The 22,659-nt window shown below is 52.5% G+C and overlaps 1 protein-coding gene across 5 annotated transcripts in view; it reads left to right on the forward strand.

The window, feature by feature from the left end:
- Window positions 1-12,219: 12,219 nt before the first annotated feature.
- Window positions 12,220-22,659, forward strand: part of Nckap5l (NCK associated protein 5 like) — a 38,824-nt gene continuing 28,384 nt past the window's right edge. For 3 of the 5 annotated variants that reach the window (XR_009593540.1, XM_021634953.2, XM_021634956.2), the window contains exon 1: window positions 12,223-12,337. The gene's annotated coding sequence lies outside the window, so the exon portion shown is untranslated. Of the gene's footprint in view, window positions 12,338-22,659 lie in introns of all 5 variants that reach the window. The other 2 variants (XM_021634954.2, XM_021634955.2) reach the window with 1 other exon arrangement.

A 22,659-nucleotide genomic window follows, 5' to 3' on the forward strand; every position in this document is an offset into this window, starting at 1 on the left:
GAAAGCTGGGGCTAGTGGCAGATGTGTGTAATCTAGGCCCTTGGCAGGCAGGGCTGGAGGAGGGGGAGTTCAAGGGCAGCTTCAGCTCCATAGTTTGCGGCCAGCCTGGGTGAGAGGATTCCCTGTCTTGATGACAACAGATACTTAGGGCGTGGGGTAAAGCTCAGCTGCAGCGTGTCTGCCAGGTAGTTACAAGGTTTGACCCCACCCTCCGCCTCCACCAGTAAATAAAAACATTAAATTATGAACCCTGAGGTAGGTAGTGATTTGGGTCTGCAGTACAGCTCAGCAGTCTTGCTTTTCCTTCCTCCCCTCTTCTCCCTCCCCTGAGTTTTCAGGACCAAGAATCAAGCACAGAACCTTTTGGAGTTTTGTTTTTGTTTGGTTTTTGAGACAGGGTATCTCTTGGGGTCTTTACTGTCTTGGAGTGTAGTTATATTGACCAGGCTGGTCATGAACTCACTGAGCTCCTCCTGCCTCTGGCTCCTCCCTTCATGCCTGGCCTTGTATTCTTTTATCACCACGCCATTTTTGAAATGTTTATTTATTTTATGTGTATTTTGGGTGTTGTTTTTTTTTTTCCTGTGCACTGTGTACATGCAGTTCCTAAAGAGACCAGAAGAGGGCACTGGCTCCCCAGGACTGGCGTTAACCAATGGTGGTGTGCTGGCCACATGGATTCCTGACTCCACAAGAGCAGCCAGCGCTAAGTGCCGAGCCATCTCTCCAGCCCTGAGCTAGCCGTTTGGTTGGTTGGTTTGTTTGTTGGTTTGTTTGTTTTTTCCAAGTCAGGGTTTCTCTGTGTAGGCCTGGCTGTCCTAGACTCACTTTGTAGACCAGGCTGGCCTTGAACTCACAGATCTGCCTGCCTCTGCTTCCCGAGTGCTGGGATTACAGGCGTGCACCACCGTGCCCAGCTCATGCTGGCCATTTATAAGTTTACAGTTCCATGGAATTAAGTACATTCACAGCAGAGGTTCTGTTTTTAGCAGGCACCTTGATTCTGACACCAGTGGAAGAGACAGTTTGATGGCTTAGGATTTTGTCTAGACTCCTGAACATTTTTCCCAGAAAAAGGCCTTCTGTTCCTGTTCCTTTAACTTCCCCGCACCCTCCTAAGTATACTGGTCTCCCACTCCCCGAGCTCCAGACACCATTTTCCCGTTGTGTGATCATAATCCCCTGAAGTAGTTAGTAGACATCTCACATATGTCATTTCAACACATCCCAAAAGCAAAATAACCGTTTCCAAACCCAACCTTGGCCCCATTGTGTTCATTTATGGACACGCTAGAAACGCCAGTTAGCTCCTGTCCACTCCCTACATCGAAACAGGTACAAAGTCCAGCAAATTCTGCCCAGACGTGTAAAGCCCACTCACGCATGCCTGAGGCAGCACTTGCCTGCAGTCCGTGTCCTGACTTCACCCGTAGTTTCACCTACACACCTGAGGCTGTGTGCTCCTCTTCGCAAGCCCAGATGAGAGGGAATTTTGCGGAAGAGATTATTTAACAAAAATAAGATGCCGCACTTTGTGATGGCACCGCGTGAGCGCGCTGCAGGCTGCAATTCGAGCAAAGGCCTGGAAGGGAAAACATGGCGGAAAATAAGGATCTTGTGTCTCATTGCTTTCCAGGAGAAGGAAGTGCTGCTACAAGCTGCGATTCCTCGAGGGCCACTGAACCTTGCACATGGGCACAGTGGCCTCACAGAGGGAGGCAGCTCTGAGTCTCCTCGTCCTCCGGGCAGCAACACCTTAACTACCTGGGGCTGTGTCACCCGTCACCAAGGCTGTGCAGAGAATGGTATGTGGACCATGACAGGCTTCCCAACAGACTCCTAAGATGTCCACATACCCATCCCGGTAGCCTGTGAACATTAGCGAGCAGAAGAGGCTTTACTGTGGCGATTAAGGGTCCTGAGCTCAGGAGGGTAACCACAGAACATGGAATGATGGAAGCTTAGGTGGTAATGAGGAAGGGCTGCAGACCACGGAATGCAGGCGCCTCCCGGAAGTTAGAGCAGGCAAGGGAACGCATCCTTCCCTGGATTCTCTAGAAGGTGTGCAGCTGCTGGCACCGTCATTTTAGATTTCTGGCTTCTGGGATTATAAGAATAAGTATATGTTGTTTCAAACCACTAAGCTTGTGATTTGTTACAGCAACAAAATGATACTAACAGGAGCCTCCTGCTGCAAGACTGGCTCCGGAAGCCCCAAATAGAACTTGGCCTAAACAGCTCCTGTCTTGGTTTTGGTTTTGTTTCTGTGGTCCTGGCTGGCCTCCAACCCACAGAGATCACCTGCCTCTGCCTCCCAAGTGCTGGGATTAAAGGTGTGCACCACCGTGCCCAGCTGTCCCAAACAACTTGATAGCAGAAAATGGTCCCAGTGACAAAGGATATGCAGGGCCTTAACCTCCACACTTTTTTGGGGGAAGGGGGTTGTGGGGATTGTTTTTTGTTTTTTTTGTTCAAGACAGGGTTTCCTGTGTAGCCCTGGCTGTCCTGGACATGCTTTGTAGACCAGGCTGGCCTCGAACTCCCAGAGATCTGCCTGCCTCTGCCTCCAGGATCACTCTGCTGGGATCACAGGCGAGCATCCGCACACTTAGAATGAGGGCGATTCAGCTACGGAAGCCTTTAGTTGTGAGTCTGAGCTGTTCACTGGTGGCTGCTCACTGGTGGCGTGCTCCTGAGGGAGCGGGTGGGAGGACCATTGTCCATCCTCACGTGTGCGGCAATTAGGAGGAATGCAGAAGCAGTGCTCATTGAGGCCCCAGAACCAGGCAGGCAGCGACTGCTTGAGAGCCACGAAGACCATGAGAACACCGTCCTGATAGCACAGCATCGTGACTCAGGCCTAACACCAAGCACACTGAGCTTTTTCAGGCCTCATGACACATGTAGAGAACGAGCCTGGATATACTGTAATGTTTGAAAAGAAAAAAGAGAAAGCCGTGAGCTGGGTGTGGGGACAGTCATCCACAGTCTTGGTACTGGCAAGCTGAGTTTGAGGACAGTGTGGGCTACACAGCTGAGCTCCAGGCCAACCTACACTGACAAGATCCTGCATCTGAAAAATAAAAAATAAAAAGCTTTAGGTGTGTAAGCAAGCATCTCCAAAATGCTTTCACTTTTTCAGCAGGAAAGACCCCTGCCCCCGCACCATAATACTGGAGTCTCTGGTTCTCACACCTAAATACACACGGAGCAGTTTCCATCTGGATCAGCCGTCTTTCAGATGCTCGTCTGCCGCACGTGGCTGGTTCCAGTACTTTCGGGAGGCATCATGTCCACTTCCTTCCCTATGTCCTCCTCTTAGCTGCTTCAGAATAGGACCAGGAGCAGATTTAAACAGCCCTGGATCTTCAGAGGGTAAATTCAGCCTGTTCTGCAAATTAAAGTTGACAGGGGGAAGCCGGTACCAGCTGATGTGATCACAGAGCTTCAGGAGTGCGCTCTGTGAGCTACAGAGGGTGCGGGAGACAAGAGGTGAGCTGACGCTAAAGGGTGTAAAGTAATGGGCAAGGAGCAGTCTCCTGTGAGCTGGAGAGAGGGGCCCTGTGGCCAGACACACAGGGCAGGCTGGAACAGGCAGCTGTCAGAATGGGAGCAACTGTAAATTCTGAGTACTTTCCACAGGAGAACACTCAGAAGCCACAGGCTAAAGGGGGAAAAACACAAACTCTCATGAGCGCCATCTACAATTATTTTAACGTCTGTGACAAAGGTCTAATGGCACATACAATTTGTGAATATATCAGTAAAGACATCCATGAAAAATAATGGCAGGCCAGGCACGGTGGCCCATACCTTTAATTCCAACACTGAGGAGGCAAAGGCAAGTGGAACTCTGTGAGTTCGAGGCCAGCCTGTTTTACATAGAGAGTTCCAGGACAGCCAGGACTGCATAGAGAGACTTGTCTCAAAGAGGGGGAGTAGAGGGGGGAGGTTAAGTAGAGGTGCTCAGAGGTTAAGAGCACTGGCTGTTCTTCAAAGGGTCCTGAGTTCAATTCCCAGCAACTACATGGTGGCTTGCAGCCATCTATGGTGAGATCTGGTGCCCTCTTCTGGCCTGCAGGCACACATGCAGGCAGAATCTTGTATAAATGAGTCTTTAAAAAATAAAGAAAACAATAAGCACATATTTTAAACACCTGGGATGTTGTTTCTTTGCTGACAGGGCCTTGTGGCTGGCCTTGAACTCACAGCAACCCTCCTGCTTCAGTCTCCTGAATGCTGAGGCTACAATGTCAGCTGCCAAGCCTGACTGAAAACCGGCATAATCGCGTAAATCACATTACAATAAACGATGAAGAATTCGTTTCTTGGATTAGTCCGATACTGATCAGCTTCTGGGTGCTGTTGTTGTTTCTGAAGTGGTGGTGAGGGCTGGGGAGATGGCTTAGTGATTTAAGAGCACAGGCCGCTCTTCTAGAGGACCTGGGTTCAACTCCCAGCACCCACAGCTCACAACTTTTCGCAACTCCAGCCCTGGGGATCCAAGGCCCCTTTCTGACCTCCATGGACACCAGATCTGTGTGTCCCTTACATACACACAAAACACCCATGTGCATACAAAGAAAACAGTGGTTCTGTGCCGTTAGTGGGAATGTAAATTAACATGGCCATTCTGGAAGACAATTGTCAGAATTTATTGAAGTGTATACTACTTGGAAATTGCACTGTAAAGGATTTATCCTGTGGATATACATAAGAATGCAAGGATATATATGTAATGTTAAAACATTATAACTACCTGACACACGTGAGTAACTGAAAACAAACCAAGAAATAGCCAGAACTGCAGTTGTAAAAGGACAAAGTAACAATACATCCGGAGACAGCTCAGGAAACTGCTTGTCATTCCAGTGCATGCGGGCCAGAGTTTGGTCCTCAGAGCCCACGACAGCTAGCGGTGCCAGCCTTGTAATCGCAGTGCCGAGGAAGGACATGCAGATGCCCCAGGCTCCTTGGCCGGCCTCGTCCTACCTGGTGAGCTCAGAACACGCAACGAGGGATCGGAGGGCTGGGGAGGGGTTCAGCCCCTCAGGGCACTAGCAGTGCCAGCCTAACTGCCAGTTCAGTCACTAGGACCCGCGTAGGAGAAGCCATATGAGTTCTCCCGACACGGGCAGCAGGACCAGACAGAGGGGGCGCAGAGGCTCACGGTCCGCAGGCCTGGAGCCCTCAGTGGAGCAGAATCTACAGCGATGCTGTCTCAACCAAGTGGAAATGCAGAGCCAGCTGCTGAACGTGGCACAGCGTCTGCACACACAGGTCTTTAAAAATAGAAACAAGGTTGCAGTACAGAGCTGGGGAGACAGCTCAGCCGTTAAGAGCAGGGGCTGCTCTCCCCGAGGTCCCCAGTTCAAGGCCTAGCGCAAGCATGGCAGCTCACAACAGCTCACAACCACCTGTACCCACAGTCCCACGGGCACCAATGCCCTCCTCTGGTGTGCAAGATTTACATTCCGAAAAAACATTCATTTACACAAAATACATATGAAATAAATATTAAAAACCAAACAACACTGCAACAACTAGTGGCCCATGTGCTTTTGCCTGGTCACCTAGAGCTCCAGGCCAACCAAGGCTCCACAGTATAAAATAAAAAACAAACAAACAAACAAAAAAACAGAAAGGGGGTACTTAGGAATGACACCCCAAGTTTTCCTCTAGCCTCCATATTCACACACACACACACACACACACATTCACACACACACGCTGAGAAGAAAAGGTCTCCAAGATAACAATGGTGTGAGTGTTAAGATTCTGCTTTTGGCTGTGCGGCAATGGCGTACACCTTTAATTCCTGCACTCATGATCAGAGGCAGGTGGATCTCCGAGCTCGAGGCCAGCCTGGTCTATAGAGTGAGTCCAGGATAGCCAGGGCTACACAGAGGAACCCTGTCTCACAAGCACAAAACAAAACAAAATCTGCTTTCGGTTGGATGTGGTACATGCCTGTGATCTCAGCGTTAAGGAGACTTTCAAGCTTGAGGACTGTGAGTCAGCCTGGGCGATGTAGCCAGAGCTGCTTCTAAAGAGGAATGGAAAAGATCCCACTTTTCTCTCTTTAAAAAAAAGGTAGACAGCATTCACACTGGCGATCCAGCACTCAGGAGGTGGTGAGTGCAAGGCCAGAGGCCACCCCGAGCTACACAGCAAGATTCTATGTCAGAAAAACAAACCAGGAGGCAGGCACAGTGGCGCACGCCTGTTGTCCCAGAACTTGGGAGGCAGAGGCAGGAGGATCTCTGAGTTCGAGGCCAGCCTGGTCTATAGAGGGAGTTCCAGGACAGCCAGGGCTACACAGAGAAACCCTGTCTTGAAAAACAAAACAAAACAAAAAAGCTAGGGCAGACAAGATGGCTCAGCTGGTCACATGTGCCCAATGCACAATGGCATGTGCCCTCCATGACAATAAATACATGTAAGAAAAACACTGCAAAGATCACACACATTCAAGGTAATAAACAAGGAACAACAGAAAACCACAATACCTGTATAAGCAGGTTTAGTGAACACAGTGTGTGTTCATGTGGGGGGGGTAAGTGAGTGTGTGCTTGTGCATATGTGTGCAGTGGGCATGCATGTGTGTTTGTGTGAATGCAGTGTGTGTATGTGTATGTGTGTATGTAGAGTATGTGTGTGTGTGTGAGTGCGATGCATGTGAATGCAGTGTGTGTAAATGCAGTATGCATGTGTGTGCTCGTTTGTGAGTGCAGTGTACATGTGTGAACTCAGAGTGTACATGTGTGTGAATTCAGTGTGTGTTTGTGCATGTGTGTGCAAACAGAGCATGTGCCTGTGTGTGTCTGAGTGTGTGTGCAGATGCACTTGTGCCGCACAGAAGCACCAGCTCAGGTCCCCAGGCTGCAGGGCAGTGGCCGCCACCCTGCTGACCTTTGCTTTGGACAGACTCTGTCCTCGAGCCAGGCCCAGCGGTCAGCCGAGGGGGCACACCAGGGTCCTCCTGGGGCTGCCGGCCCCGTGTCCAGAGCTAGGACTACAGCACACACTCCCTCACACGGATCCCACCTCACACCCTCATGCTGGTGCTCACCAAGAGACCTTCCCCCCCTACGCACTGCGCATGTGTGCTGGTGTGTATGAGTGCACGTGGGGTGTGCACACATGCATAGTGTGTGTGTGTGTGTGTGTGCGCGTGCTTATGGAGGCCAGAGATGGTCAAGTATCTTCCCTTATCGCTCCATCCTATTTTTGAGACAGTGTCTACCCTTGAACTCGGAATGCCTCAGTAGACTAGGCTGGTCAGCGGGCTGCAGGGACCCACCCTCACTTGTGACACCGGTGCTTTTCCACATGGGTGCTAATGGTCCTAACTGCGGCCCTTGGGTGTGAGCAGCAGCTTCCTGGCTGCACCATGCCCCTGGCATGTATGTTTACGAGATTAAATAGTCCTCTAAATGAAGCAGCGCCTGCCGGAAGCTGGCTGGAATGCTCTTGCGGACGCCCTGGCCCTCATTGGCTCATCTCTGCCTTTCCTCTAACAGCACAGCCAAGGTTCCTGGAAGGTTTGAACACTTCCCGTCTCCGTTACCGTGTGTGTCTTTCCCAGCTGTGCAGACTCTGGTTTTGCCGGCTCCAGTGATGTGTGGCTAAAGTCACCAAGAGTGTGACTCCACCTCCACAACAGTGGAGCTGGCTGGTGCTTGGACTCTGGTAATGACCTTGCTCTGCTTCTCTCTCCCGTCTGGAGACCCCTGCCTTCTTGGTATTCCTTGGGGTTCAATTGCAGCACCCCCTGTCTCCTCCACCCTGTGGCTTCAGCTGTCCCTACCTTTAATGACTCAATAGATCTCTTTAGTCCAAATTCTCTCAAGCTTCAAAGTTATTTATCCAAAAGCTTCCAAGTTTTATAAGTTTTTATGCATGTGAGTGTCTTGCCTTCGTGTGTGTCTGTGTGCTACGTGTCTGCTGGGCCAGAAGAGGGTGTCAGAGTCCCTGAAACCGGAGTCACAGACGGTTGTAAGCCTCCTCGTGGGCGCTGGGCATCAAACCTAGGTCCTCTAGAGGAACAGGCAGTGCTCTTGACCTCTGAGCCATCTATCTTGCCCTACCCCAACCTTTTTTCTTTTTTCCCTGGTATATATTCACTGTACGAAATGCTGGGCATCATAAAAGCATGTGTCTTGATCACATTCGTCCTTTCATAGCACGCTTTCCTCCATTTCTGCTCATCTCCTTCTTCCCCAGCCTCTGTTCTGCTTTCATGTCTCACGTAGAAATGAGTTTTAGCCTCCTAGCTCACATCACGGCACACATAGAAATCGGCGGGATTTTCCTGCGTGGGACGATGCGATGCCGCACAGACAAGACTGTCTCAGGGCGCCTGCATTATCCCAAGAGCTCATGTTAATGTGCAGCGTCCCTAACCTCTCCCGAGGAACAGCAGCACCTGGGAAGGGAGCACTCACCCTGGACAGGCAGCAAGTGGCTGAGCAGCCCAACTGCCTGCAAAGTAGATGAAAGGTCTTGACCTCCTCTCTGCTCCCCTCCCCCTCTAGCCTCAGGTCCACCGCCTCTGCTGCTGTGTACTTCATCTTCTTTCTTTGTTTGTTTGATTTCTTGAGACATGGTATCTCTATCGTGTAGCCCTGTCATCCTGAATCTTGATACTAGACCAGGCTGGCCTTGAACTCCCAGAGGTCCACATGCCTCTGCTCCCCAAGAAATGGGATAAAGGCGTGCACCATGCCTAGCCTGCTACTAATTTCTTTTTCTTTCTTTTTTCAAGACGGGGTTTCTCTGTGTAGCCCTGACTGTCCTGGGACTCACTCTGTAGACCAGGCTGTCCTGGAACTCAGAGATCTGCCTGCCTCTGCCTCCTGAGCGCAGGGATCAAAGCTGGGCAGCACCACAGCCACCCAGTTATGAATCTAAACTCACCGCTTGCATTACCTGCCTGACCTAGACCACATCACTGCCCATTTTCTCCCCAATTGTCCTATTTTCTGTCTTGTGGCTCTGACTTTAGTCTCATCTCTGTCCAAACTGTACCACAACGATCCTTCCAAAATACAGGTCTGAAGCCAGGAGCAGTGGCCCACGCCTTAACTCCCAGCAGAGGCAGAGGCAGGCCGATCTCTGTGAATTCGAGGCCAGCCTGATCTACAAAGCAAGTCCAGGACAGCCAGGGTTTGTTACACAGAGAAACCCTGTCTGGAAAAACAAATCAAACAAACAAACAAACAAACAAACAAAAAACTCCAAAATATCAATCTGATTAAGCATCCCTCCAGCTGTCCCCCAACCCTGGTCTAAAACCATGCAAAGGCCCCGCTTTGCTCTTGGGATAAAGAATGCTTTTCACATTGCTTACTTTTCCAAAGTCATCCCTGCTTCCTACCTTAATACTATGCACGGCACTGGCACAGAACGCTGAGTAAAGGTGTGAGCCAGGGCCTCACACGTACCAGGCGAGCACTCTTCCGCCAGCCCTTTATTCACTTTTATTTTGAGATAGGGTCTCATTCAGTCGTCCACGCTGGCCTTTGAACTCACTCTGTAGCCGGGGCAAGCCTTGAATTTGTGAGCTTCCTGAGGAGCAGGGACAACAGGCCTGCACCACTGGGTCCAACTCAAAAAAGAAGGATGTGAGCAGAGCCATCCTCTCCCACAGGTAGGAGATGTCAAAGCATCTGGGCAATGGCTTACTCCTACTGAGAAAACGAACTAACCACCACCAGCCCCTTGCTCCCTCCCACTGGGCAGCAGTAACATCCAGGCTGTGTTCTGGAGTTGAGCCCCTGAAGAGCAGGCCTGATAGGGCCTGCTAAGAAGCCGTTAGCAGCCCACCACACCTTAACGCCAGGAGTTCTGAGCCTGGGCCATCTCGTCAACCAGCAGGGCAGTAAAGTGACAGCCTCCGAGGAGGGAAGACCCCCGAGGCTGAGCGGTCAGCCATGCAGTGTTAGGGCAGAGAACGTGGGGAGACGGCTCAGTACTCCCACATACTTGTTGCTGAGGATCAAGGTTAAGTCTCAGCCCTCACAAGGCGGCTCACAAAAAATAAAAATAAAAAAAAAATCTTTAAACAACAGTAGGAGTATGCTGTTCAAATGCTGCTGTGAGCAGTGAGGGCGTGGCTCTCTGACGTTGTCATTACTGTGCACATAGCTATGCCTCAATATCACACTGGTTTGTAAACAGTAGCCCACAGCCCCAGACACCCAAGAACCCCAGCTCATGTCTTATTACAAACAAGGAAAGGGCGTGATTAGTGAGATGCAATAAGAATGGGGAGTCAACTTGCGACTTCAAAGTTTTAGTAAGCTGATCAGTAAAATGGAGTCAAAATGTAATATGCCTCATCAGAGAAAACAACCACAGAGCCTTGCCACAGGGCCGCGTCTGTCTCTAAGGATGAAGGCATGAGGAATAAAGCCCACCAAAATGTGATTGCCAAAGCGTGCGAGGGCCCGTGAAGGGGGACAGGGCCTGTGCAAACGAAAACAGAAAAAAACAAAACAATCTAGATGTTTGCTTCCAAAAACTCAGGTCCTTGCAAACATTCAAAACTACTTAGACATGCCTGACAGACTTGAGAGTTCCATCCCAGGGCACACTAATACAATGGACACATCACTTGTATTGGACTTCAGTACCCTTTGGGGAAAAACTGTGTCTAATTTTTGTTATGCTCCCAGGACTAGCTCATTAACCCCTGTTCAATAAATACTGGACGACTGGGCAAGGATTAATCAGGCCTGTGGTGCCCTCAAGATGCTCTAACCCAGCATCAGGAAGAAGGGTGAAGGCGCCAGGACAGAGAGGTTGCTTGTCGGGGCGAAACTCTGGGCCTGGGGGCACACCAGCAACGGGCGGAAAGAGAGCCTCGAAACCGGCCTGAGCTACACAGGGAGACCCTCAGAGTTGCTGTTTGGTTGTTTGTTTAACCCAAAACGACTCCTTCATGTGGGTGCTCAGTCTGCTTTCCATGCAAAGCTTCCTGCATTAACTTTCTCCACTTCCTAACCAAGGGGATTTCTCGATGTCCCCTATCGGTAATTAGCCTTTTAGACCCCCACCCACCCAGCGTCCTCATTCCTGCCTGGATCCTACTCCCTTTCTCCGTCTCCAAAGTCCCACTGTAAGATGCTTTCTTCAGAGAGGAACTCTTAAATTAATACCAGACAACCTGGCCATCCTATTTCCTTTATGGCTTATGTTCTTTAACAGGGCTCATTTCGCTTTAAGCCTCATCCTGTACACCTAAGCCAGAAGCGATTTTAATAAAATATAAATTGTGTCCAAAGATACCTTCAAACTCCCCCGAGAGGAATTCAGACCCTGCACATCCAGGCCACTTAGTACAGAGCAGGTCGTGAGGGGTGTAAGGTACGCACACCGAAGGGCAAAAGTGTTTAAGGATCAAAATGGAAGCAAAAGCTGTAGGATCATGACAAGTTCGAGGTCAGCTTGGCCTATGTTGTGAGTTCTTGGCTACCAAGGGTAATACGGAAACCCTGTCTCAACAAAATCATAACAAACAGACCGAAGAGAATGGTACTGAGCTCCTAGGTTGCAAGTTAACTAGCTTGTTTCCTCTGTGCCAGTGGTTTGAGTTACACTTCCCTCTTCCTTGATAGAAAGTGGCTAAAAACCAAGGCAGAATCCTCGCCTGGCTCTGCCTGGCCTCTTGAACCAGCACTGCTTTCTACAAGCGGCGCCTGCTCCTCGCTCCCAGTTTCTGGAGATGGAGAAGACGGGCGGGAGCATTTAAGGCCAAGGAGACTGCCAAGCCTCTTGCCATAGACTTAAACCCAACACGTATGCAGAAAGGCAAATTACAAACACGCTCCCAACCGCTTCCACGTGCACGCCCAGACCCACGGAGGCAGCCGCGCATGCCCGTGGGCCCCGCGCGAACCTACTTAGTTTTTCTCTGTTCTAAATGCCCCCGTTCCAGCCCCACTCTGCCGGGCCTGGCATCCCCCTACCCCGGCACTGGGCAGGTCGTGCCGGTCAGCTCCGGCCGGGGGTAGAGGGCGTCTCGGGGGAGGGGGAGGGGAGGCCCTGCCCACCCGGGCGGAAGCGGCGCGCGCCGGCCGGGCAGACTTAGCTCTCGTCCTGGGAACATCTGGACAGGGTTGGGCGGGGCGCGCACCCGGGGTGAGCTGGGATTGGCTGCGCGGGAGGAGGGAGGCGGGGCCTGGCCGAGAGGCGGGGCTCCCTGGCCCCTTTAAAGCCTTGACATCAAGAGGCGGCTCCGGTACCCCCCTTTCTCTGCCCCACCCCCGCCCGCCCCCGAGATGCGGCCATGGACCCTGCGGACCGGGCCTGCCGAGCCCAGCACCTGATTTCGGTGAGTTCCAGGCCCGTGTGGCGTTTAACGGGCCGTGGGGTGGGGGCGGGGGGCCCGCACGCCCCGGGCGGGGGCCGCGGTGTGTGGAGTAAAAGGCTCTCGTGGCAGCTTTGGCTCGAAGGGCCGGCGAGGCTTCCGGCCCGCGGCTCGACGCCCGCCCGTCCCTCCCGCCCGCCGCACTCTCCCGGGAGGGGTCCTGTTGTGACTTTGTCCACCCCCACCCCACCCCCTCCCGCCCCCTGCGCCATCCTCGCGCACACTCGGTGGCCCCGGAAGGGAAACTTTCGGGAGTGGGGGATGTTCCGGTGGCGGGTCTCCCTCCCTCTTTGAAAGCACTGACCTTGCCCCCACTGCGCATCCCACCCTAGCCGTAGCCCACGGTCCCGGTGCCGCTTAGCGGTGCTGGGTTGCGGAGGGAGGGGGCTCCCCCCAAAGCGCAGGCGCAGACTGGAGCCTGGGGCACCCCTTCGCACTCCTGGCAGTCCCTGTGGCCCGGGGCTGTAGGGCGTGGGGGAGGCGGGGAAAGGCGGAGTGACCGGGTCTCGGGAACAGCCCTGCTGAGGCTCTGAGGGGCTTTGGGAAGAAGGGACCCGACATGCTGAATAGAGGCTGAGGGGCTGCCGTGGGGACAGGGCAGTCCCGACAAAAAAAGGCTTTCTGGGGTTTGGCTGGGGTGCTGAAAGAATGCAGAGAATGTATTTGTGCCTGGCATCCTCTTGGTTTTAGCAGGCCCAGGAAAGAGGCTTTTGGGACCCCCCGCTCCCTCTCTTTACATCCTGGGTGGAAGGCCCCTCTTGCCTCTCTAGCCCTGCGCTGTCCCAAGGGCACCGAAGGCCGCCTTCTCCTCATAGGTCTGGTTTTCCCAAGGGCTCAGTCGAACCCACCCGGCCTGCCCAGCAGCTGCTTTTTGAAGACCCGCCTTCCTCAAGAGCCGGAGGTCTTGGGCTCGAGGGCTTCCTTAGCGTTAGCGGCAGTTTCTGGTTTCCTTACCACGAGCTCGCTCTCCCCGTCTCCAGTGGGCCCTCCTGCTTAAACACAATTGTCAGACAGAGGAAGTGGTTGGAGACAGAGGCCGGGGACCAGGACTGGTGTGAGGAACCGTGGGGAAGGAATCTCTAACTATTGTGTGCTCGGGCCTTGCAGGGGAAGTGAGCGTTGCACAGTTGCTTTGTTGTAGACCCTCTTTTATCTTACAGGACCCCCTCCCCCCAAATCTGGCCCGGAAGCCTGGCTTTCAGGTTTTTGAACCCTATCTCCAGTGTGAGATGAGTTGGGGTTTCTTGTCTAGAGAAGTGTTTGCACATAGATGGTTTGGTTTGGTTTCCATCGCCTGAGGTCTTTGGCTCTGTAGTATTGGGCAGCTCCAGCCTTGGGAGAGAGTAAAAGCCTAGACAGGAAGGTTCCTGTCCTGGGCTGCAGAGAGCTGATGCGTTCCACCATCACAAGGCCACAAGGCGGGGAGCGTGTGTGTGTGTGTGTGTGTGTGTGTGTGTGTGTGTGAGTGTTAGGGTGGGGGCTTGCTGCGTTGCTGCCAGGATGGCTAGAGTCAGGAGCTCTGTGACCTTGAGCAATATAGTTCGCTTCTGCTGGGTGCAATTTACTTCATCTTGAAAACTCAACGGTAGGACCAGAAAGATGTAAAAATCCCTCCCACTGGGAGAGGGGAGAAAGGTCCTCCAACAGGGTGCCCCTTTAAGAGAGGCAGAATGCTGGGCCACAGTCTGTTAGGATTAGAATTTTGAACTGAGAGAAACAGAACTCTGTTCTGCCTGTGAATAGCCCTTTTCTGCTCCCCCGGGTGCCTTGGGGTATGAACTCCTGCTGGCTCAGGTTCGGCCCACCCATCAAGGTGAGACTTCATGACTGGGCCAGTCTTTCAGTTGGCTCTCTGGGGAGGGTGGGGTTGAGAGAGGAGGAGGCCGCCAAGGGCCAGCAGGGCAGATTCCCAGGAGGCATCTCAGCTGTTGGGACTTGTTTTCGGATCTGAGCCAGGGAGCCCAGCACATTGATCCTCCCCTCCTCTGGGAAGAGGGCATGGAGCTCCGCTGCTTGCCCATCCTACCTGCTGGCCCTGCACGCGGCACCTCTGCTCACCCCAGCTCCCCAGCGCCAGGGAGCAGCTGCCACTGCCTGCTGTTTCAGGGCCTCTTTCTCCTCTGCGCTGGGGCTTTCTCCGGGTTAGGACTTGCTCTCCAGCCCAAGAGCAGGAAGGCGTCACGGGCCTTGTTTCCACCCTTGGTCTCCCAGGTGAAGAGGAGGATTGTAGGAGATTGTGGTGGTGTCACACTCTCCTGCACTGTCCTTCACCCTGAGCTTCCCCAGGTCCGGGGAGCCACACAGCCCCACAGCCCTGCCAGCCTGTGTGAGGTGAGGCTTCAGCAGAGGGCTTACAGGTTAAACCCTGAGAAACCTCCCTCGCTTTTGCGAAGCCCTTGAGATGGATAATGGAAACTCCCAGCGAGGTCAGTTTCCCAGAAAGCGGTTATTGGTGGAGTTCCTGTCAGAGGGAAGGGTGCAGCTGTTGCTAGGCAGAAGCAGCAATCCTGTCTCGAGGAATGGCTCCGAGGCTGGCCAGCCTCAGGCCCTGTGATGGAGGGAGGACAGTCTTCAGTGAGGGGTGAGGGGCGCTGGTATGCAGACCTGAGTCACTGAGAGCAGTGTCTCTCAGAACAGGTGCCCTTCCTCACTCCTGCTTCCTCCAGCCCCGCTGTCTGCCTTGACAACCCCTGGCCTGAACCTGGCAGGCTCCTCCAAGCCTGTCTGGCTGCACTAATGGACTGATTGGATTTTCTATACTTGGAGTTTGGGGCTTTTTGATTGAACATGCAAATTTATGTAAATCAACCTGAGATCTGCCACCGCATCAAAACAATGCAGAGCTTCCACAGGCTGGAAGGAATCTGAGAGAAAAGCTAGTCCAAGGCCTGCCTTCAAATTAAAATTGGGAAGAATGAGCTGTCCACGGTGGCCCAACCCTTAATCCCTGCACTCGGGAGGCAGAGGCAGGCAGATCTATGTAACTGTGGGGCCAGCCAGGGCTACATAGTGAGACCCTGTCTCAGCAGCACCCCCCCCACACACACATACAAATGGGAAAACTGACACCCAGGTAGGAAGAGATTGTGTGGTGGTGAGCGTCCGTCCACGGCAGGAGTCCTCTGGTCCCTGGTTTTACAAGCTGCTTTCTGCCCTGGCTTCTCATTCATGAGAGAAGTGGTTGTCTTCAAGGCACAGAAAGCCAGTTCTTGAACCTAGATAGCTAGTTAGGGCGTGGGCCTTGGGTTCCCCAAGTGCTGCCTCTGGTCAGCGTTCTGACTGGCTGAAGGAAAGCTCTGAATCCCTCAGAACAGAACCTTTAGTCCCCTGGACTGCGTGCTGGCCACCAGAGGACGAGACCATGGCTGGTTTCCTGCCTTGGCCTTTCTGGTCTCTCGGGAGTGGGCTGTCAGCCTACCTGTGGAATCTCGGTGTCTGCTATCCCGGTTTGAGTTTTTGCAGCTTCCCTCCTTGGGTATAAGTAGGAAAGGGTCCGCTGTGATTTTCTGCCTGCCCTCTTGACTGTCAGGCTTCCTGGGCATGCTCTGCAGCATCCCACCGCAGTGAGCAGACGGGCTGCCGTGGGAGAGACCTCGTGATTTCACGACCATTGCAAAGGTGGATAGGGGCTACAATGATAACCGAAAGTTTTTCAGTGATCTCTCCCTGTTGTGGGGATTGAACTCAGGGCCTCACAAATGTCTCCCCACTTCTAGACATGCTCTTTCGTTGATCCCCACGCCCACCTACCAGTTGCCCCACTCCCGGACACTCCCTCGCCTCTTCCGTACTGTGCTTATGGTGTGGGATTGTCTGGAGCCCTCTTACCCTGTGGTCCCTGAGTGCCCTCTAAGGATGGGCAGGATTGGCCTGCTTCCCTGTACGCCGGGAGAGTGGAACAGGGACTCACAGACAAAGGCCCTAATTCCCTGCCAGAGCTGCCCACCTGGTCCTGCTGCAGCTGTGTGGGTGAGCCTGGGATACACATCTGGGGTCTGCCTTTACCTTCCTCCCAGCCCACCTCTGGGGTGAATGCACTTGCCTCTGACATCTTCCCCAAAGTGCAGGCGTGCAGCCGACACCCCCCGCTCCCAACCTCCCAGCAGCCCTCCACTGGAACAAGATCCTTCTCCCTCGGCCTCAGTTTCCCAGCCAGTGCTCATGAATTAATAACACATCATCACTGGGGTGTGGCACCTGCTCCGTAATTACCGTTTTCTCGGCCTGGGAGTTGTGCACATGAAAGAAGTCTGAGGAGGCCAGGCTGTTATTAAAGTGAATTATCGCCGCTGTCATTACTGATTTCTAAAAACCCAGGGGATGCTTAGAAGAACCCAGTTAGACCTGGCACCCTGAACCTTATGGTGGTCCCTGAGCTCTGGGCGTTTGGCAGTGCTTCCACTAAGCTTTTTACTTAATTTTTTTTTTTTTTTTTTTTTACAGAGGCCAGGGATGAAACTCTGTAGAGAGCCTTGGTTCCATCTGGAACACTGTTTTATTTGTTTTTTGGGGGTTTTTTTGTTTTGTTTTTAAAAACAGGAGGCTCTTTTGCAAGGAGGGTGGTTCTCAATGCTGCTGTTTGTCTTGACCCTGCAGGGTCTGAGTCGTAGCTCCTACCCAGGGTCTACACTTCTGCATCTCAGCCTAAGTTTGTCTCTGAGCCTAGGGGCAAGCTGTGAAGGACCCTGGACCGCCTGGGGAGTTCCGGGTGCTATCTGTGGAGACATCCTCCTCCAACCTGCTCCGGGCATTCTCAGGAACCATTTGCCTCTCTTGTCCCCACCTGACTCAAAAGTCTCCCCTGGACCAGCGTCCGTAGCGCCCAAATTGTGTGTGGACTGGGGGTGGGGCACGGGGCTGGTCTGCTTTTGCCACCACTGACTAGACTTTGCTGTCTCCCCAAGGGTCTATGTCAGTGGTTCGCAACCTGTGGGTCGAATGACCTATTCACAGGGTCACCTGAGACCGCCGGGAAAACACGAATTTACATTGCCATTCTTAAGGGCCGGAGAGATGGCTCAGAGGTTAAGAGCACTGGCTGCTCTTCCAGAGGACCTGAGTTCAAGTCCCAGCAACCACATGGCTCACGATTCCTTACGGTAGCAAAGTTGCAGTTATGAAGTAACAATGAAAATAAGTTTATGGTTGGGGTCATGACAGCATAAGGAACTGAATTAAAGGGCCGGAGCGTCCAGAAGGGTGGGAACCTGTGCATCGTCTCACCTGCCCCAGGGATGCTCGCTCTGCTTATTTGTGAGGACCGTGGAGGGACATGGCTGGGAGAAGCTTTAGAGCGAACACTGTTAGCCCACCATGATGGTGCGGGCCTGTGATTCCAGCAGGACTGTCGCAAAGACACTTGGTCAAGTAGTTTGTTTTTCTGATTGCTTTTTTGTTTTAAACAAGTGTGCACTCCGTATCAGGCTGGCCTCCTGGGACTTGCTGTGTAACCCACGAGGGCTTAGAATCTCTAGTGATTCTGCCTCAGCCTCCCGAGAAGTGGGATTACACGGGTAAGCTACTCTTCTGCCTAAATGTATTTTTGGAGTTCTGGTGACTGGACCCACGGCCTTGAGGACACATCCCAGACAAGGTTGTACTACCGAGGCGAATCTACAGACTCCCGAGACAGGGGCCCTCCGTGTAGCCCTGGCTGTCCTGTAATTCTGTAGGCTCTGCTGGCCTCGAACACAGTAGCTCTGCCTGCCCTGCATCCCAAATACCAGGGTTAAAGCTGTGGGCCCAACCTCGGACTCCGGTCTAACATGTCAAAGCTGTTTGAGCCAGGCATGGTGATTCATGCCGTTAATCCTAACACTCTGTGGGGTTGAGGCCAGCTTGGCTTATAGTGAGACTATATATATATATATATATATTAGAGCAGGTGTTATGTAGCTCTGTGCTGGAGTTACAGCACTGAGATGTGTGTTAGACTTGCAGTTTAGAGGCTTGTTGTTTGTTTTCATTTTCTTTGTTTTTCTTTTGTTTTTTAAAGACAGGCTTTCTCAGTGTAGCGCTGGCTGTCCTGAAATTCACTCTGTAGACCTTGAACTCACTCTGGCCTTGAACTCAGTCTGGCCTTGAACTCAATCTGACCTTGAACTCACAGAGATCTGCCTATCTCTGCCTCCCGAGTGCTGGGGTCAAAGGCATGCATCGCCACCACCCAGCCTGGAGTTTTTTCACTTGATTTTGTTTTCCTCACAAAACTGAAAAGCCAAAATGGCTTTTAAAAAGGCACACAGGGAAAACACATACTCTCATCTTCATTCCCTTCTTATAACCTCTCGCTGGTTTCTCACTCAGGGTCGCTTTGTCTGTGCTGAGTGTCAGACCCTGGCATGTGCCAGGCAAACCCTCTACCAGAGCTGCGTCTCTCACTCTTTTCTTCTTTGTTTCTTTTTCTTTTTTGAGGAAGAACCTCACTATGTAGCCAGTCTATCCTAATCTGGAACTGTCCAGCCTCGGCTTTCCAAGTGCCAGGATTAGAGCAACAGATAGTTACTTTTGACAGCTTTAGAGGCTGAGGAGTACAAGGTCAGTGTCTTACAGGGGCCAGGCTTCAGGTTCAGAGACAAAGCCTTCTCATTGTATTCTGGCGTGCTTGAAAGCGTCTAGAGGTTTCTCTAGGAGTGACGCAGATGAAAGAAAGGCCTGAGGAGCTAGGCTGTTAATTAAGGCCTTTGTTTTTGTTCTTGTTCAGAACAGATCTCACACTGTATTCCACACTGTGGTCCAGGCTGACCTGGAGCCTGGGCTTTGGTAAGCTTTCTCTCTCTGCCCCTGAGTGTTGGGATTACGGGCGTGAGCCACCACAGCCAGCTCCTGGCCTCTGGTATAAGGACGCTGACTTCATCCTAAAGGATACCACCCTAACCTCATCACCTCTCAGTGACCCCAGCTCCTGAGACTTACTTCACGGGGAGTGGTTTACAGATACTCCAGCCATAGTGCCCGTCTCAGGTCCCCCCACTTGATTGCAGATCACGGCCAAAAGCTGGTCTTCACTCAGATGCCAGGCTTCATGCCCAGACCAGCTGCTGAGGAATTTTTAAGCTGTGCAAGGCCACTCATGAAGCCAGCGGATATTTTAGAACTTCCTATCCAGAAAGTCCACACTTATCAAGCAGTTGAACAGTTGTAAAGTGCAAATGCAGCTGTGATAAGGGCTGCAGGGAGAGGCCACGTGCCGCCCTGACGCGATTGTCACACACTGTGTGCATGTGCTCAATTATGATTCTGCACCCCGTAAATCACTGCAAATCTGTGTCAGCTTTAAAGAAAAGGCATGGACTGGAAGAGTGAGTACTCCCAGGACCGGCCCCAGCTTTGTGTGTATTTGTGTGAGCGGAGGCGCGTGCTGAGCTGTGTGGCTGGGCACTGTGGGGAAGCAGGCGTCTGGCCAAGGGTGCAGATATGCCCCACGTGAGCTCGAGTGCTGGCTTTCACAGCCGGGCTCAGTGGTTCTGCTCTCTCCACTTCCCATGCCTAGGCCCTTGAGTTCTGTGTCTAAGGCAGAGACCCCCCTTCTCTGCCAGCTGGTGCTAACCATGCCTCCTTCCCTTCTCCCCTACCCTGGGCTGTACCTTCTATTTCCCCAACCCTGGGCCACTGTTCTGCTGAAGCTGAAATCGGCTTTTTCCCTCCTGCGGCTAAAGGGAAGCTTGGGGGTGTTTGCTTCTCATTTCCTGTGTAGACAGCATCTCACTTCCTGCACCCCCTCCCCAGAAGAAGGCTAACAGTCTTGGCTCTGCTGTCCCTTCCTCTCCTCCCCCACCGCTTTCCTGGAAAGCCTTAGGGCCTTGAGAACAACAACATCAAAGAAAGCTGCTAGTTCCCAGAGGCACCGTGAGCACCCTACAAACCGCCACAGCATTCTTCGAGTCCAGGAGGCTCAAACCAGCCACGGGCTTTTCCATGGTACCATCCTTCTGTGCCCTGCTGCCAGATGTGTGGGTGAGGGCTTCCATTTTACAGAAAAGAAAAATGGAGGCCAGAGGAGGCCATGGGCTCTCCCAGGCTGTGCTCGGGTCTGGCTCTAGCCAGAATCAGAATCCAGAAGTCACGTTTCCATATGTAGGCAGAAGGGAAAGAGCAAGAAGTGGGAGCCTGCCGGTGAAATAGACCTGCCATCTCCTCCAGGTCTGAGCTGGACACTTAGAAGGGACCTGGCATGACCCGCTGGAGCTGCCTGGGTACAGAAGGCTAGGCAGAGCCTGCTCCGAGGTACAGAGCTTGGAGGAGTGGGTGCTAGGGTCCAGCGTGCGGATCTGGAAAGGCATCTGACTGCTGCCCTGGGGCTGTGGGTGAGCCGGCCTGGCCCTGTCATCTACCGAAGAGCAGTAGCCACTGTTTGTTCCACCAGTCACTCTGCTGTCACCTCCAGGGCCCTCTGCCTCTGACCTTCTTCAAATGCACAGCATGCATCTCTGATTACACGCAGAACGCACCCTCACCCACCCCCGTTTTATGTGTTTGAAGAGTGCTTGTGTGCAGGCGCATGTCCCTGGGGCAGAAGACATGGTGGGTCCTCTTCTGCCCCGCTCTGCCTTCTTCCCTTGAAACGTGTTCTCTCACTAAACCTGAAGCTGGCTGTTTTGGGCTGGTCTGGCCAGCCAGTGAGCTCCTGGGATCCTCCTGGCTCTGCTCTCCCAATGCTGGGGTTCCTAGCAGAGGTGGCCATGCTGACTTTTATGTGTGTTCTGGGGATATGAACCCAGATCCTCCTGAATGAGCTGCAGCAAACACTCTTGACATCTCCCTAACCCATGTCGGTGTCTTTAAAAAAGGATGACTGCTGCCCAGAAATGAGAGTTAGTGTCTGCGCTGGATCAGAACGTGAAAGATACTCCCTTGGGTCCCCTCAGGTCCAGCTGCGCTGAGCCATTCTGTTTGCCTGAACCTGGAGTTTCCTGCCTCCTTCCTTCTATATGTGCACTTCTGCTGCCTAGGGGAACAGAAGCAACAGGTTAAACAGATGCACATGTGGGGTACAAGACACGGCAGGTTTTGTGGGTTTTGTTGCTTGGTTGGTTTTGTTTTGTTTTTGTTTTTGTTTTTTTTCAAGACAGCATTTCTGGGTGTAGCTGTGTGAAGCCAGCCATGGTCTCGTCCTCTGGTGGCCAGCACGCGGTCCAGGGGACTAGAGGTTCTGTTCTGAGGGATTCAGAGCTTTCCTTCAGCCGGTCAGAACGCTGACCAGAGGCAGCACTTGGGGAACCCGAGGCCCACGCCCTAACTAGCTATCTAGGTTCAAGAACTGGCTTTCTGTGCCTTGAAGACAACCACTTCTCTCATGAATGAGAAGCCAGGGCAGAAAGCAGCTTGTAAAACCAGGGACCAGAGGACTCCTGCCGTGGACGGACGCTCACCACCACACAATCTCTTCCTACCTGGGTGTCAGTTTTCCCATTTGTGTGTGTGCACACGTGTGTGTGTGTGTGTGTGTGTGTGTGTGTGCATGGGGGGGTAAGGGGGACTGCTAAGACAGGGTCTCACCATGTAGCCCTGGCTGTCCTGAACCTCTTCTGTAGACCAGGCTGGCCCCACAGTCACAGAGATCTGCCTGCCTCTGCCTCCTGAGTACTGGGGTTAAAGGTGCGGGTCACCACTGCCACTACCACCGAGCTTACAGTGTATTTTTTATTGTTTGGGTTTTGTTGTTGTAACACTGGGGATTGAACCTGTGGCTGTAAGAGTGCTAGATGCATGTTCAGTACCTTACCAAGTTACTCAGGCTAACCATAAACTCAGCCTGCAGCTCAGAACAGCCTTGAATCCTCCTGTCTCAGTCTCCTGAATGGCTGAGATTACAGATCTCTGGCAGCAGGCCCAGCTTTACATGGTAGCTTTGTATGTTTTCAGAGTTTCCAAATCCAGCTAGTTAGCGTAGCCTCCTGTGTGACTGAAATTTTGTGCATCTTGACCCATGCTGCCCCAGCATCAAACCCTAGTCCCTGAACTCTGTGTGGCCTGCCTTTTAGTTTCACGTGTAAAGGAGCACATGTAGTGTCACCTGTACACCTGACTTATGTGACGTGATGCCCCCCAGATGCTTCATGCTGTGGCAGATGACATTCCCTTCATCAGATAGGCCTTTGGCTTCCTGACTTCCTGTCCGCTGGCTGTGCACTGATGGCTGGGCTGTGGGTCACTTCTGCATTATTTACATTCCTGCTAGCCATGCTGCTCTTCTGCATGTGTTGGCCAACACTTGTAATCTTTCGTCTTTTTGGTGAAGCTGTTACAATAGGTGGCGGTGATATCTCCTTGTGGTTCTGGTTTCT

The sequence above is a fragment of the Meriones unguiculatus genome, chromosome 8 (assembly GCF_030254825.1).
Source record: "Meriones unguiculatus strain TT.TT164.6M chromosome 8, Bangor_MerUng_6.1, whole genome shotgun sequence".
Classification (NCBI taxonomy): Eukaryota; Metazoa; Chordata; class Mammalia; order Rodentia; family Muridae; genus Meriones; species Meriones unguiculatus.